The following is a 13,354-nucleotide window of genomic DNA, read 5'->3' on the forward strand; positions in this document are numbered from 1 at the left end:
GCAAATACACTATTCAGTAGTGCTGATTTTATTAGAACCTATATCATTGTCCCCTTCTTCAAAGTATATGCAAACATGAAGTCTCTTGACCTTGACATATCAAAGAGAATGATGTGAATTTTTTTTAAATGACGTTTTCATAAATTGATGATAACATGGGTCCCACAGCTTGGTGATTCCAAACCTTCAGCCCAATCCTCCTGCCCTTTGTTTTTCTGATTTTTACAATTCTCCTCTCTGCAAACTCTTTCTCGCCTCTCTTTTGTTGTTATTATTATTTTTTTTTAATTTGAAGGTACATAGCAGGGATTCTACATCGTTCACCTGAAAGCAACAGAAAATTAGTCAAGGAGTGAAGAAGTACCTGTGATTTTATTACTCGATAGGGACCAATTTAGACAACTTTTCGGAATCGTGGCAAGTCTTCCCGTTTTGTTTGTTTGTCTTTCTGTGTCTCTGATTCCATCATATCTGAGACCTGGGGGACTTTCCTTCCCATATCTGTGTCACCTGCAGGCATAAAGATACCGACAGGCACTTGCATGTGCGATCTGTTCACTTGGGGATTCGGGATATTACTATTAGGGTGTGGAAGATTTGTTTCATACAGGGAGTTATGTAGCATCTTCAGGGGATCTGAGACCTAGAAAACAGCGGTCCTATTCAAGGAAGGCCATGTTACCAGGGAGCCCAGTTATCAATCAATGTACCACAAAAATTAAACCGTCTCTTATAACAGCAGTCGAAGCACTGTGGGCAATGAATTCTTAGGGGGTGGCAAAACAGATGAAATCCAGTCATCACATTTTACAACAGATCTGCTGTTTGATAAAGTACAACTGGAGAGCAGACTGTTAGCAATAAGGCCATTTCTAAGAATAAAATGAGAGTTTGTAAAAGATCCGTGTGAATTATTAACTCCAAAAAGTGGCTGGAGAAGAAAATGGTTGCTGCCATCACTGGCTTTTCTCCTCACGTGTATGATTAGAACAAAGGGAGGCACAGAGAGCCGGGGAAAGAAGTGAAAGCAAATTTCCCTCCGACATAAGGAGGCACATTTTCACGCAGCGCCTCATCGATACATGGAGAGGCCACCTACCTGGTAAAGAAAAACACTGCGGCCATTGTGAAAGCAAGCAGATACCGAAGCAGGGGGAAACGGCACTCATTTTTACCAAACACCGTTTCTTTTTTTGCTTGCAAAGCCTTCTTTTAATACCAAGGGGACACATCTAGCCTTTACTTTACTCCGCACCCTGTGGATCTCCACTCCCTGCTCCCAGACACCCCGATCCGGATTCAATTTAAAATGTGAGGCATGTTGGAGGTCACGAGAAAACAGCCAAGGTGACCATTAATATCTCCTCTCTTGCTCTGATGTGACAAACCGAGGATGAATCGATCTGGAAAGACAATATTAGTGTTTTCCAATTCAATACTTCTCGCCACATTAATGATGAGATTTGAAATCTTTCATCCGAAGAGAGGCAGAGAAACATGTTAACAGGTCACAGTGGTCAATGCTCTCTTTTGATTTTACGGGCATGTTTTCTCCGTGTTGTATGGAGACAAACACATGCATTCTGACTCCAGAAAATAAAATGTTTCCTTACGGAATCCAGCCCAGTGAAGAAAAAGATAGTCATACCATCACTGGTATGGTACTGTAGAATCTGGGAAATCATCTAGCCTTTTCCTCTTCAGGAAGTTGCTCTCAGGACCCTTCCATGTTTCTCTTTTCAAATCCCTGCAGTAGAAAAATCCCTAAGTCCTTTCTTTCTTTCTTTCTTTCTTTCTTTCTTTCTTAATCATTTTAAATTTTTTTTTTCAACGTTTTTTATTTATTTTTGGGACAGAGAGAGACAGAGCATGAACGGGGGAGGGGCAGAGAGAGAGGGAGACACAGAATCGGAAACAGGCTCCAGGCTCCGAGCCATCAGCCCAGAGCCTGACGCGGGGCTCGAACTCACGGACCGCGAGATCGTGACCTGGCTGAAGTCGGACGCTTAACCGACTGCGCCACCCAGGCGCCCCTCTTTCTTAATCATTTTAAAACAACTTTTTTCTATTTAAGAGAGAGACAGAGAGCATGCAAGCAGGACAGGGGCAGAGGGAGAGAGAGAGAATCTCAAGCAGGTTCCACACTCAGCACAAGCCCAACACAGGGCTCAATTCTACAAGCTTGGAATCATGACCTGAGCCGAAATCAAGAATCAGATGTTCAACTGACTGAGCCTCTCAGGCGTCCCTCCCTAAGCCTTCTTTAAAGGTTGTATAGCATGACTTTTCAGAAGATGTAGGTCCTATCGACCATACCTATTGTTAATATCAATGCTTCCTGTTTCCTTTATTGTTAAAGATGCATTCTTTTCTTATGTAAAGCAATTCAATGTAACATAAGTTAAATGATACTTAGGACCATTAAGGATTTAATTGTCCTTCTCTTTAAAAGGAACAGGGGAATAAAGTTTTCATCCCCAATATTGCAGACCTCTGATGAAGGTACTTCAAGAAAGACAATGTAAGAGCCAAGATTTTATTTTTTAAATGCTACGAACATGCCTAGTCTAAAGGGTGAAAGGCATGTGATCAAAGGTTACAGAATTACAGCAGGTAAATAGACTGTTCACCAAATTCTGGAATCACATGACTAGAGTACTTGAAGAATCAGTTTGGGTTAAATGCTTGCAATTGTTTGTTGTTGGTTTTTGTGTTGTGTTTTTTTAAGGAAATTTTTTTATATCACAGGATGGATATAGGTTTAGAAAGCAAGTTTTTTTTCCTATGATGTTGTATTTAAGAACCTCATTTTATTTATATATATTTACTTCATTTTAAACATTTTTCTAGGCACTTTTATTTTTTTTAATTTTTTCAATGTTTAGTATTTATTTTTGAGAGAGAGAGAGAGAGAGAGACAGAGCATGAGCGGGGGAGGGGCAGAGAGAGAATGAGACGCAGAATCTGAAATAGGCTGCAGGCTCTAAGCTGTGAGCACAGAACCTGATGTGGGGCTCGAACCCACAAATCGTGATATCATGCCTTGAGCTGAAGTCAGAAGTTTAAGCAACTGAGTCACCCAGGCGCCCCTTTAGGCACTTTAAAAAATTATCTCATTAATTGCCACTTGGGTTCAGCAAAGTAAGTATTCTCATTGTCCTCACTGGTTTTTTTGTTTGTTTGTTTGTTTGTTTTTTGTTTTTGGATGGAAACTGAGGCTCAGAGAGGATAAGTAACCTTCTTGAGATCACACAGCTCATAGGTAGTGGAGTCTGACCCCAGGGCCTGTGCTCAAAACTACTCCATCACCTCCCATTCAATCACCCATTCAATAAATGTCCAGTGAGCACACACCATATACAGGGGACTGTGCTAAGGTAAATTAAATATTGTCCTTCCTTCAAAATGTTTATAGCTTAAGAGGAGAGATGAGACATGGATGGACACAAATGTCTACATGTGACAAGTTACCTAACAGAGATATCTGGAATATATGAAGCAACTCTGTAACCCCTACCCGTGGTCCAAGGAGAATGAGACATAGGAGAAGCAGAAGAGAAGGCTTTGGGAGGAGAGGACCAACCATCATGTTGCAGATAATTATAAAGGGAGCCTATAGTAAATACCTTTCAAGTGTTGAGAAAAGAGAGTTCCCCATGGGAGAAAAATCTATTCTTACAAAATGCTGGAGCTGTGCCAATTTCAATGTTCTGCAGATTCAGTGAGGCCGGGTCTCTTGGAGCAAAACTTGGCTGTTGCCTTTTTTCCCACTTGGACAACAAAGAAACCGACCAAGTGTTTACACATTTAAAATTACAAGTTAATACTACACACCCATGAGAAGGACAAAAATTTGAAAACATAAAAGTAAAAAAGACTGTACAGATAATGCCAAGTGTTGCCAAGAATATGGAGCAAATGAGACTCTCATTAATTGTAGGCGGGAATATAAAATGGTACAACCTCTTTAGGAAAAGGTTGAGCAGTTTCTTATAAAACTAAATGTATACCGCTTTATAACACAGCAATTTTATCCCTAGGTATTTACCCAAAAGAAATAAAAACAGATGTCTACAAAAAGTCTTGTACAAGAAACACAACAGAGGTGAATCTCCAAAACATTATGCTCAGTGAAGGTAGCCAGACACAAAAGACTATGTGGTATATGATTCCATTAATATGAAGTTCTAGACTTGGAAAAATAATTATTTAATAGAATCAAATAGAAGCAATGGTCAGCTCTGGGAGGGTCAGTGCCTGGATTACTGAGAAGGAGCATGGGGGAATTTCCTGGGAATTTGGGCGACACAAGTATATGTTTTGTCAAAACTCACTGAATGATTATTTAAGATTTATACATTTGGGGCACCTGGGTGGCTCAGTCGGTTGGGCATCCGACTTCGGCTCAGGTCATGATCTTGCGGTTTGTGGGTTCGAGCCCCACCTCAGGCTCTGTGCTGACAGCTTGCTCAGAGCCTGCAGCCTGCTTCAGATTCTGTGTCTCCTTCTCTCTCTCTGCCAGTCCCCTGCTCATGCTCTGTCTCTCTGTGTCTCTCAAAAATAAATAAATGTTACAAAAATTTTTAATTAAAAAAAAGATTTGTACATTCCATTGCATATAAATGTTACCATGAAAGACAAGAAATGTAAAAGATATTGAATTGTAGCTAAACATATGCATGATGTAGTATTTAACAGTGAAATGTCTTCATGTCTGCTACTTACTCTGATACATATCAAAAAATAAGATGGACTGATGGGTGGACAAATAGATATGTGGTAAAGCAAATATATTAAAATGTTAACTACAGTATCTAGCCGGTAGATTTATGAGTATCCACTGCAACATTCCTTCCACCTTTCTTGGACACTTGAAATTTTCCATAATAAAATGTTGGGAAAATACAACTCAAGAATATTGAAATGCATCTTTTTGAAGGTTTGAAGATCTGAATTACCTACAAATCAAAAGGGCTTCGCAGGGAAGAAAACTTAGGCTCCTGTTTTTTTTATCTACCCTCCTTTCTTGAAGTGTAGAAAGAAATAACCAAAGAAGTAACACTACTACAAAACATGACTGAAAGACCTCGGTTTTATGACACAAGACGTATGTCTTATGTGTTTTAGAAAAAATTTGAATGTGGACTTCAAATGGATTTTTAACTTTAAAAAATTGGACTGGATAAACCAAAGGTATCAGAACACGAGTGCAGTCTCTGGAGCCCTAAGAAATTTTTGTTAAAGACATTTTTGCAAGGCACCTGGGTGGCTCAGTCGATTGAGCATCCAACTATTGGTTTCGGCTCAGGTCATGATCTCATGGTTTTGTGAGTTCAAGCCTCGCGTTGGGCTCTGCACTGGCAGCAGGGAGCCTGCTTGGAATCCTCTCTCTACCTTTCCCTCTGTCCCTCTCCTGCTCACCCTCTCTTTCAAAATAAATAAATAAACTAAAAAAAAAAAAGAGAGATTTTTTTGCTCATTGCGCAGAAATTTTTAAAAAGTTCATAAGCACATATTGAAGAAGAAGGAAACCACTCATAATCTGACCACCAAAAGAAAATCAGTAAGTAGTTTGAGAAATTTATTTCCATGGGGCGCCTGGGTGGCTCAGTCAGTTAAGTGTCCGACTTCGGCTCAGGTCAGGTCATGATCTCACGGTCCGTGAGTTCGAGCCCCACATCGGGCTCTGATGACCGCTGAGCCTGGAGCCTGTTTCAGATTCTGTGTCTCCCTCTCTCTCTGCCCCTCCCCTGTTCATGCTCTGTCTCTCTCTGTCTCAAAAATAAATAAACATTAAAAAAAATTAAAAAAAGAAAGAAATTTATTTCCAGTGATTTCTCTTTACTATTTTAACACACTTAAAATGGTAAATAGTTCACTGTGGTGTAAATATGTTTCACGTGAATAAAAAATTTTCATAAGAAATTTTAAGGACTACATAATGTTATTTTAAATGGGTATGTCATATTATAATACAGAAATGTGGGCACATAGGTTGTTTGAGTTTAGTTTTATAATAAATAATGTAAAGAAACATCTGTGCAAAAATACTTATTCTTCGGACAAAAAATTTCTGGAAATGTATGTTTAATGGAGCATTTTAGCTGGCCAATGGGTTAAGAATTAGTCCCCATGCGCTTTCCCTTTTTTTTTTTTTTTTTTTTTTTTTAATTGAGCTGCCAGCACAGAGCCCGACGCAAGGCTCGAAACCACGAGATCATGTCCTGAGCCAAAGTTGGATGCTTGACCAACTGAGCCACCCAGGCACCCCAGTACCCATGTGCTCTTGACAAAATGTCCATATAGCCACGGACAGCTCAATTACATTAAATACGGGCTTAACCTCATCCCATGGTTTGTCATTGTTCCAACACCCATGGAAAGAGACTTGAACCCTGTCTACACCTGCAGTTCATGCAAACACAGACCTGTGCACTGGATGGGGGATTGGATGAGAGATAGAGATGACAAACTCAGTTTGAAAAGTGTTCCTTTCTTCTCCAGCAAGGGAGAAGGGAAATCTTAAGTGAGGCAGGACCCCAGCATAGGATGCTGTCTGAGGCAGCGAGGGAGGAGTTAGTTGCCCTTCTACAGGTTAGGGCTATGCTTGAACCCCTCCAGGTTGACGTCCCTGCTGGATATCCCTGGAAAGAGCAGCCTCTGTATTATAAAAGGATAAAGAAAAGGTATTATGTTAACTGGAGAGTGGATAAGCCACTGTGCCGTGAAGGCCCTCTTTAAAAGCAGTGGACGTAAGGTGTTTCCATTCCACAGCAGAAAAAAGGTGTGAGCCCCGGAGAGACACTCAGAAATGGGGACCCATAGCAAAAGAACTTAAATGCATTGTTATCCTCTAGGCAAGAGGCCCTGGTACAAGATGAGAAAAGATTTTTCTCTCTCCCCTGCTCTGCTTCAGCAAATGACTCAGATCTACTAGAATAGAGAGCCGGCAGGCACCAGCTGGAGAGAGCTGATTGGTAAATACTCAGGAATTTTGCAAACTGGTTTGGTAACTTGAAACTGGCCATGTTGGAAGTATTCACAGCACAGAAATCAGCAAATACCACCTATCAGACCTCCGCCCCCCCGCCCCTCCTGGAAAACTGGTTTACCAGTTCATCACAGCTCAAATCCAAAGCTCCGTTTCTGATTTCTCCCCTCAATTCCAGACCCCTTATTGCCAACTCCATTCAGAACAGCTCTACTCAAATTCATTAGGTTCAAAAGAGAACCCATTATATTGTCTCTCAGGTATGACCTTGCCAGTGTGTTCTGTATTTCTGTTGACAATTTACCGTCTTCCCAAACACTGTACCTCAAAACCTCACAATTGTATTTGACACGTCACTCAATAATAACAAGAAAAAATAAAGGGAAAAAAAGGAGAATTATTCAAGTGGCATTAATTTAACACACTATGCCAGCCCTTGTGACTAGCCCTTTATAAACATTCTCACAACATCTCTTGAAAGAAGAAATTATTCCAGTTCTGCAAATGGAAAACTGAAGTTCAAGGAAGTTATGTTACTTACACAAACATATATAGTTAATAATTTTTAGAACTATAATTTGAATTCAGGGCGCTCTGAGTACAAAAACCACTCTTAAACCCAAATGTCATATTTCTGACCAATCAGCTGCTAAATTTGGGCCCTTTGGGCTTTTGTCACCATTTTTATTGAGCTATTGTTTATATACAATGAAATGCACAAATTTAAGTATACATCCGTTGTGTTGACAAATTTACACACTTGTGTCAACTCTTTCACCTGTCAAAACATAGAACACTTTCAATAGCCCAGGAAGTTTTCTCCTTCCTTGTTCTAGTCACCCCCTCCTGTAGAGTAACTACTGCTTTGATTTATTTTGTCACAAGAGGATATCATCTGTTCCAGAATTTCATATAAATGAAATCATACAGCATACACTCTTTTGTGGAAGGCTTCCTTAGTGAGCATTTTGAAAATAATCCGGATTATTTACGTGTATCAGTATTATATGTCTTTTTGCTGCTGAGTAATAGTCCATTGTATAAAAAAAAATCAATGTTTGTTTATCTACCCTTTTATTGACAGACATATGAATGATTGACTGTTATGAATAAGGATACTATGAACATTCTTATGCAAGTCTTTTTGTTGACATATGTCTTCATTTCTTTTGGGTAAAACCTGAAAGTGTAAGTGCTAACCCATAGGTTTGGTGTATGTTTATCTATATGAGAAATAGTTGTACTGATTTCCAAAGTGATTTCATCATTTTACATTCCGACTACCAGTACAGATTTTCTCTATTTACAGTGGGGTTGCTTCATGATAAACCCATTGTAAGTTCAAAATACCCTAAGTTGAAAATGCATTTAATATGTCTAATCCATCAAGCATCAAAGCTTAGCCTAGCCTACCTTAAATGTGTTCAGAACACCCAATGTTAGGTTACAACTGGGCAAGATTATCTAACACAAAGCCCATTTTATAATGAATGGTTGAAATATCTCATATAATTAATTGAATACTGTACTGAAAGTGGAAAACAAAATGATCACATGTGAACAGAATTGCTGTACGTGTACTCGCTATTGACCTAGTGACCATGTGGCTACCTGGGAGCTTCAGCTCGCTGCCACTTCCCAGCAACACGAGAGGATCCTGTCACTGTGACTCACTGGAAAGAGACCAAATTTCAAATTTTGAAGTTCTGTTTCTACTGAACACATATTGCTTTTGCCTGATCGTAAAGTCGAAAATTTAAATTGAACCATCAAAATTTGGGGACCATCTGTATGTGATGATTCCAGTTACTCCACATCCTTGCCAACACTTAGTACGTATTGTCAGTTTTTTCTTTAATTTTAGCCATTCTGGTGAGTGTGTAGTGATAACTTATTGGCTCTGATTTGCGTCTAAGTACATTTCCCTTAATGATTTATGATGTAGACCTAGACATTAAGAAAACACAGGAGTATCAGAAATATATCCTCATGACTCTAGAGTAGGCAAAAATTCCTTTGACAGATAAATAAAAATATCTACACATCTATAGGTATATATATATATATATGTACATATATATACACACACATACACATACATACACACACACACACACACATACATACAGTGGACTTCATCAACATTAAAACCTTAAGAAAATGAATAAACAAGCCACATCCTGTAATAAATACATACATACAAAGCACTTACACCCAGACTATATATAAACAACTCTTTCAACTCAAAAATTTAAAAAAAAAAATCCAATGAGAAATTATGGGCAAAAGATTTGAACAGACACTTCACAAAGGAAGATCTGCAATGGCCAAAAAACTACATGAGAAAATCCCTCATAGTACTTCACCTTTACGTTTTTTAGGAGCCAATCATTTTTTATTTTGTACTACAGTTTCTGTAAGTATAACTCCCAACCCAAACTGTAAACCACTTGAAAGCAGAATGAACGTTTGAAGCATCTCTGTACCAGGGTATATATACATGTGGAGACAAGAAAGGCTCACAAATATTTTTAAATGGCTGACCAAATGAATTCACCACGTATATCAGAAGACATTTTAGCTGGTCATTCATATTGTAAGCAAATCAAGTGGTAATATTACAGCAGCACCAAGAGAGAAAAAAGAAAATAGATAACAAGAGGAATCGGCCTAAGAGGAGGGAAAACGGTATTTCCTACAAGCAGTTGAAATGACATTTTAAGTGTCAGTGTAAAATATAAGAGGAAATAGGTTTAGTAGACTAAGATGACAACGATAATATGAAATAAAGCTTTCCAAAAATAAGACACCTACTTTTTTGCCCGGGCAACCCATCTCTTTGTGAGTAATTTTGCATCTATGAAAGCCCAGGGGAAGCTATCAGACCAAAACAGGAAGCTGTGCATGTGCTCTCAGGCGGAAGTCACCAAGACATGGCTCTTGTGTACTCTGATGTGCATCCTGCTTGCCAGAAAACTCAGATTCCTTGTCAAAAAATAGACCCTCAAAATGCAGATGGCAGCATTACTGCATCACAATAGGGTTTTCAGATTCGGATGACATCTTGGAATTCCCAGCATACCATAGTTTGAACTCCTATAGGGCACGCATGTCCTTTCTGAAGTACAATTTGTTCACTAAGGCACTTGTGAATGACTCATGTAAAACTTGTTTATCCCCACGACTCATGAACTACTGGTCAATATTTACAGTAACTCTAAAAAGGAATTTTCTAGAATCAAAGGTTTACTCAGGTCACCTTCATAATTATTTAAAAATCATAATGCACTCTCTGTTCCAGATGATGTCCTCAAGAACCAGTTCTTTTCAGGAAAAAAAGAAAAAAAAAACTTAAAAATTCCAATAATCTTCTTTCTGTCCCAAATTTCAAACTAATTTGTATAGATCATTCAATTCCCATGTAAAAGAAAGATTGGTTCTTTTCTCTTTCCTGATCAGAGCTTTGACATGTGGAAATGCTGACCAAGAGAAGCAATTTTCATGACTTTTCCTTTTTGAGATTCTCAGAGGGGAAAAAAGCAAGCTTACTGAATAAATTACATTTCATGACTAGAGCAATAAACAAGAGGATTAGAGGGACACTCTAGGTGGGGTTCATACAGGTCCTGGGAAAAGAAAGAAAAACAAATTTTTTTAAAGAGAAAGAAAGAGTGAGAAGAGTTAAAAGATTTAGAAGACTCTGAAAAAAAAAATGACATTCCAGAACTGTAAAATGTGTGTGCATGTGTATGTGTGTGTGATTGTGTGTGTGTGTGTGTGTGTGTGTGTGTGTGTGTGTGTGCATGTTTACGGAGGTGGGGAGAGAAGGTATATAAGAGTCAGAGAAAAGCAAACCTTAAGTGAAAGTTATAGTTGTCAGGAAAACCTTGGAGGATAAATATATTTATCTCTATTAAAGCAAAACATACCAAGATAATTAGCACAACTCCTTAAATAATATGACCTCATCTGTGATGCCATCTCAGGAACATTATTCTCCAATAATAGAGCCATCGAACACATCCACCCACCCCCACACACACATTAACATTTTAACACCAGACCCAAAGCCATAGTAATAGACATAAGGGAAGGAAAAGGTGGAAATAGCAAAATGGCAGAGTATTCTTAAACACATTGGATGGACATACTTACAACCTTCAAACCAACCTCTTGAAGTCTCACTTTTTTCTCAAGTTTTCTCAATGAAAAGCTAAAAGGTGAAGAAAAGAAAGCGCTTGTGGCCAGGGTTGGGAGAAAACAAAAAGGAAATGGTTCTAAAGGCAAATTCACTCCAGATATGACATTCTTTGCCCTTTCCAGCCTATAAATAGATTGAGCACCCATGTTCAAGATTCCTCTGCTCTCCTTGATTGCCCTCTCTCAGGGCAACATTGGCTTAGATTTTCCACAAATTTGATGCATTTCTATAAAATATATATGTATACAATTTTTTAAGATCTGTCATATTTTTAAATGCTCAAGGAGAGCCTATCATTTAAAGGATTCCCCCTGGTTTATACACGTCTAAGTTCCAATTTTGGCATTCGGGACTTCTATGAGATGTGGAGTATCAGAATAGAGTTCCATTTCAGAATCAGTGAATGGGTTTGCTACCCCAGAATGTCAGGCTTCAGTATGTTATTTCTGTATTTTAATTCAAATCCTTTATGTGACTACCTATCCATTTCTAATTTGAATTTTGCTGGGTGGTTTAAAGCTTTTAAGTCCTTTCACATCTATTCTTTAAGATGCTTAGTTTAGCATCTTGCATTTTCCCCGCCAGGGTTTTCTTGTGCATAATTCTTTGGCACGCCAGGTGGCAGGTTCTGAAACAGTTGTTGGGCTTTCTGTGGCCCCCAAACTCTCCCAAGGAATATGGGCAACTTGGGAGCGTCCTGAAGGATTTGGTGCCTGGGGTAATGCGTGCTGTTTGTTTAATGAATTAGCACCTCAGAAAAGGATCCTGAAGAAGGTGTTCCTGATGGCATGAAGTACAAAAATAGGAAGCATCGTCTATCTTTTCGAGCACTGGTTGGTGCTCTGTCAGCACTCTACAAATTTTAGACTCTAGTTTAAAATTGATAACTTCAATGTTTTCAGCCAGTGTTTCTGATGTTTGAAGACAGGATTTAGAAGATGTCAGCTGGAATCCATGATCTTGGAGGAGCTTTTAATGAGACTGTGGTTTATTTGGTCATAGATGATCCTAATGCCTGCCTCGTTCTTTTGTGCTCCCTTGCAGGAATGTGGAGCCAATTTTCCAGGGACTTCAGTTCTGATGTAGATTTTTTTTTAATTCTGTGCTTTAGCAATAAATCTATAATGACTATTTTAAGGTCTAAATATATGAAACATAAATGGTGAAAAGGACACCTGCATTACGGTGGTACCAATAATAGCTATCAGTTATGCATGCTAACTAGGGTGCAGCCACAAGACTAAGTTATTTACATACATGTAATCTTTATAATAATGCTGCACCTTAGGTGCTAATATTAATATTTTACAGATCAAGAAACTGAGCCTTTACATTGCTGAAAATATGTGTCACCTTGACCCCAAAGCCAGGTTTTGACCATTACACTATACTGCCTCTCTCTGCAACGCACTTGAAATGCAATGGACTTTGAAAAGCTGCAACACTCTATAAATGTCAGGTGGTATTATCATGGCTGTTGGAAAGGAGTCTTAATTTTGCACTATTCTCTCTGCCACAATCTAAAGGAAGAAATGCCTTAAAGTGGTTTGAAGGGCACAGCTCTCCTTGTGAGTCATTTGAGTGTAGTTATACCTTGGGAATTAGGTGCAGTAATAACTTCAGAACTAGTGTTGTATAATTTTGAGAACTCAAGTTATGAACCAATGTCACCAGAAGCTGCTATCTACTTCTGAGTGTGGAGAAGAAAAAACAAAACAGCTACTTCAAGGCTGATGAAGGCCTGCCTGGGATGCCTCTGTTTCTCTGTTGTGGTTGCAAAGGGAATGTCTGCATTCTGAGAGCACTTCATAAGGAGTTCATTTATCTGCTCCTTGGATGATACCTATATGTCAAGGTTTCGAAAGGAGAAGATACTGTTTCTGTGACACCACAAGTCAAAGACATCTGTTTCCATTATCCGTCACTGTAATTTTGAAGTGAGAAATTGATCAAAGGTCAAGGGTCAAGATTCCTGAGGCAGAAAACTCACACAGTGTGTTTAGTTAGTACTTGGGTAACCCCTCCACGTTATGCAGATAGGACATCTCATAGTTTAAGGCCTCATTGTCTTCTGATCTATCTCTATGAAAAAATATTATTTGCCAGTCTTCCCTGAAACAGAAGCACACATCACTACTGAGACGTGAGACTGCTTTTGCTAA

At 38.8% G+C, this 13,354-nt stretch overlaps 1 long non-coding RNA gene across 1 annotated transcript; it reads right to left on the reverse strand.

The window, feature by feature from the left end:
* Positions 1 to 353: 353 nt before the first annotated feature.
* On the reverse strand, positions 354 to 8,664 carry LOC147577139 (uncharacterized). Its single transcript, XR_015255758.1, has 2 exons — positions 8,603 to 8,664; positions 354 to 510 (listed from the first exon to the last, which is right to left on the reverse strand). It is a non-coding gene; the product is annotated as an uncharacterized LOC147577139 (long non-coding RNA).
* Positions 8,665 to 13,354: the final 4,690 nt, after the last annotated feature.

This window comes from Puma concolor, chromosome C2 (assembly GCF_028749965.1).
Source record: "Puma concolor isolate L17-30 chromosome C2, mPumCon1.1.hap2, whole genome shotgun sequence".
NCBI classification, from domain to species: Eukaryota; Metazoa; Chordata; class Mammalia; order Carnivora; family Felidae; genus Puma; species Puma concolor.